The following is a 4,161-nucleotide window of genomic DNA, read 5'->3' as shown; positions in this document are numbered from 1 at the left end:
GGTGGGGTGAGAGGACTACTGCGGGACAGCAGGATCGATGAGGGGCAGGAACTACAGGGCCCCCGTGGGCACCTGGGCCTCGGACAAGAGGCCGCTTAGGACGGCCTGACCTGGTGGAGGTGGCCTGGCTGGCGGCTCCGGAGAGGGGGAAGGGGCGTCCCCTTCCCGGGCGTGGCCTTCTCAGACCAACGGGCCGAACTGCCTGGGGCGAGGCCGTGCAGACCCGGACTGGCGCCGGCGCCGGCTCGAAGGAGACGCCTCCGGGCAGGAGGAGGCATTTTTTTCCTCGGGAAGGTGGGGGGGGTCCCTAAGGCGGCCCCTGGGGAGAGGGAGATGGTGGTCTGAGAACTCCGTCCCCTAAGTCACCTGGAACTGCTCTCCACAAGCCTCCAGTCCAGAGATCCGGCTCTGCGGGTGAAGTGGGCCGGGCGCACAAATCTCTTTGCTCTCTCCCATTGTATAGACGGAGGAGACCAAGGCTTGAAGGGAGCCTACGGCCCAGGAGGGGGGTCGGGAACAAAAGAAAAATGGGGGGGATGAAGAGACAGGTGCGGGGGTAATGGGGAGTAATCGACAACCTCAGCCCCCTCCCCTCGCCGTTCCACGGCTCTCGGGGGTAGAAGCCCAGAGGGATGCTAGGTGGGTCCGCGGCAGGGGGGAGGGCCGGGGCCCCGGCCACCCCCGGGAGGGTGGGGGGAGGGGCGGCGGGATTGACAGTCGGTAATTGGGTAACTGGAGGCGGCTTCTCCGGCCGGGCAGCCCCGCCACCGCGACGCCGGGCCCCTGACGTCACCCGATTCGCCAGGAAATGAACTTTTTAATAATCTGAGGAGGGAGGAAAGCCCTCGGTCCCCTCGGCTCGGGGGGCACCAGGCCAGGCCCGGCTCCGCCGGCGCGCCCCCGTCACCCTCTCCCAGGGCAGCTCTGGGCAGCGCCAAGGGGGCGCGGGCTCGGGCTGGGGGCCTCCTCCTGCCTCTGCGTCCGGCTGTCCGTTCGTCTGTCCGAGGCCCTGGCGCAGGTAAAGGCGCGGGGACAGGGGTGCAGAGCCCCATCCCGCTGGGAACCCACGCGTCTCCAGCCCTTGGGGCCCGTCTGCCCTGGCCGCCCGCGCGCCTCCCGCTCCGCTCCACTCCAAGGCGCGCGGGGCCCGGGCTTCTCGAAACTCCGGTCTGCGGGAGAGGAGGCCGGCGCCCGCCGAGTAAGGCGCGCCGGGGCCGGGAGCAGGAGCTCGAGGCCGCGGGCGCCGGGCCTCGGCAGCCGGACCAGGCAGGTGAGCGGCCTCCGTGCCTCCCTGTTCGCGCGCCCCGAAACGCGTGCGGTCTGGCCCAGACCCGCTGTCTTTCCGTACGTCTGTTTCTCCTCCCCGCCTTTAGCTTACGATTCATCAACGCGTAAAACGCGATCGCCGCGAAGCCTCCCAGCCTGTTTCGTCGCCTCGGAGCCCAGCAGGAGCTTCTCAAAGACAACACGGCCCCGGGGACAATACCCCGTGTCCGGCAAGGCTGCCCCACAGGAGCTCAAACCCCAGGACCGAGCGCGGGAGGCCCCCGACCCTCAGGCCGGCCACGGGGCGGTGAACGCCGGAGCCGAGCGGAAGCTTACCGCGGGGCCGCGATCGGAGCCTCGGCTCGCAGGGAGGTGGTCGTTCCCAGCCCTCAGGAAAGCAGGTAATCGCCTTTTTCCCCCCAAAGGCGCGGTTCAAATTATCTCCGGTTCTGGGTGGGTCTGCAGTTTCATTACCGCGAGCTCGGCTTCAAGCTCCTCCGGGGCAGCCTGAAGCCCCTCCGGGGCAGCGTCCTGCCCACTGCCGGGATGGAGGTGACCCGCCCGGGTGGGCCCCTGCCCGAACGGCAGCCCTTCTCTGCCCGCCGGCCTGGCGCAGCACGGAGCGCGGGCGGGGATTTAATTACCCCGATCGGCGGCTCAGAAAATCGCCGCGAAGAGGAGCTTAGCTGGGCAGTTAAGCAATGCTCGAGCAGGGGCCTCGGGAGATCTGCACCAGCCTCCCTTCCCGCAATCCGGGCCTAGAGAAAAAAAGGGAAAGGGGAACCCTACCAGGGTCTTTCGAGGCCGTGGGGTTGCCTCCCTGCAAAAGGCAGACAGGCAGCCGGCTTGGCTGAGGCCTCCACGTTGGCTGGAGCTCCTGCGTTGGACGCGGGACTGCTGCGTTCTCCAGCAGGAACTAACCCGTCTAGGAGAGAAAAGCGGGGCACCAGGCCCCAGGGCCTCTAGCTGGCCCATAATGGGGGGGGGGTCCCACTGGTTGAGTGTGCCTGCCAGACAGACCGATGGACATAACCAGGCGCCTTGCCCACCGGGCAGCGAGACCATCTCATCACTTCGGATGGAACAAATCTCCAGGGAGGGTCAGGTCAGCTCCCAGGATGGACTGGGGTGGGCATCCTCGGGGCTTCGGAGGGCGGATTTATTTCGGTTTACGGCCTCGGACTTTGGGGTCCCCAGAACACGTTTAGAGGGACACGTTCCTTTTTTCCTTCCCTTTTTTTTTTTTTTTTTTTTTTTTTTTCCCTAATTTTTTTTCAAAATGTAGGGGCTCATTAAAGTAATTATTCATTAGTGGATTTTTTTTTTCCTTTTTTCCTGCCTTTTTTTTTTTTTTTTTTTTTGTTCATTCCCAAGTATTGTTGCAAATGCGGGCCGCTGCCCTTCGGTCGCACTAAAGCTGCCACTTTCCTTACATGGGAACAAGATTTTATAAGGGACTGGGGAAGGGCAGCGGCAAAACTGAATTTTCTAACGACCTTTTCCAAATGACTGGAGATTCCCTAGCAGAACGCGGCTCGGAGCCTCCCGGGGTGCTTTCTCGGGAGCTGGGGGTGCAGAGATCCGAAGCCCGGTTCTAGAGACCCTCAAGGCCTCGGCCCGGCACTCAGCTGCCCAGGTGTTCCCCATCCTGTGCGACCCTCCCCTCCCTGCCCTTTGTTTCAATTTGGCTCACCTGAGGCGGCCCCTCTGGGACCATAAGTTTGCCCTCTCTCTGTAACCTAATTCTCACCTTTTCCTATGGGCATCTAATTGGCCAGCAGTGGATGGGGTGTTTAAAGAAATCCGTTTGCTTAGGGGCTGCCTTTCTTAGGGATATTTAATTTGCAACACAGCGGCCTCACTGGCAATGTGCCTTGAGGGGTACTGAGGAGGAAGTGGGGGCCGCTCTAGCCAGAGGGGTTCAGATGTCCCCTCTAAGGCAAGGCCTCAGATCTTCTCGGGCCTCAGCCATCCTCCAGAGGGGCTCCCCAGTGAGGCGACCAGGAATCCAACAGCCCCTCCTGCTCTTTCAGGTTCACTTCCAGCCCCCAAAATCTGAAGTCTCCCTCTCCTCCCGCCACCATGCTAATTCTCCCACCCCATCCGTTTTCCGGGCCTTTTTGAATTGTAAAGACCAGGGTCCAACGTCCTACTCGTGTCCGCACCCTGGGTGGAGGCTCCTCGGAGACCCTGTATCTCTTTACGAGGTTCTAACCGCCACCTCCAAGCCCGACAGCAAGGGGCCCTGCTGAGACCTGCAGACAATCGAGCCGCGTTTCTCCCTCCTCCATGAACTGCCACGGTGTGCTAGGAGGCCGGGCAGCCCCGCAGCCCAGCAGCAGGACAACTGGTAAATCCGTTTCGTTAGACGCAATTTGTTTGCAATTTGTCAACCCGTCTGGGAAACGCTCCCCAGACGCCTGGGCAGCCGCACTGGCCCTACCTGCTTCTCGAATCCTGCCTGCTCATGAACGAATCCCGGCGCGAGGTGCCTGCGTAGACCCAGAGCTCACTGCCAAATGTTCCCGACCCCGGGAGACGTGGCTTTTTCCAAAACAACGAATTTCCTTCCGTGTTTTCCGGGAAAGGAGCGGCCGCCACATCCGGGGGCCCTGAACGCCAGAGCTTTCCCCTCGCTGCCGAGGCAACCTGGAGTTCAAGCCTGGCCTCCGCCGAAGGATTCTAAATGCCCTGGGTCCAGACAGACCAGACCGCCGCCGTCTACGCCTCCCGCCTCCCGGAGGCAGATCCCGAGACCGCGGCGGCCCCATTCTTATTGAAATCCCGCTAAAAGGATTCCGACTCCGGCTCGGGGCAGGGGGGAGACTTCCAGACCCAGTGCTCTCCCCCACCCGCACCCCAGCCACGCAGGATAAAGGGCCGCGGGGCGCGGCG

The 4,161-nt window shown here is 62.9% G+C and overlaps 2 protein-coding genes across 2 annotated transcripts in view; one reads left to right on the top strand and one right to left on the bottom strand.

Moving 5' to 3' along the window:
- Nucleotides 1–4,161, top strand: part of EEFSEC (eukaryotic elongation factor, selenocysteine-tRNA specific) — a 225,482-nt gene that overhangs the window by 192,758 nt on the left and 28,563 nt on the right. The window lies entirely within an intron of this gene.
- Nucleotides 1–4,161, bottom strand: part of GATA2 (GATA binding protein 2) — an 11,639-nt gene that overhangs the window by 7,098 nt on the left and 380 nt on the right. The window lies entirely within an intron of this gene.

Source organism: Neophocaena asiaeorientalis, unplaced genomic scaffold (genome assembly GCF_003031525.2).
Source record: "Neophocaena asiaeorientalis asiaeorientalis breed wild unplaced genomic scaffold, Neophocaena_asiaeorientalis_V1.1 scaffold433, whole genome shotgun sequence".
In the NCBI taxonomy this organism is placed as follows: Eukaryota; Metazoa; Chordata; class Mammalia; order Artiodactyla; family Phocoenidae; genus Neophocaena; species Neophocaena asiaeorientalis.
Note: the sequence above shows the minus strand (reverse complement) of the source record. Positions and strands in the feature narration are given on the sequence as shown.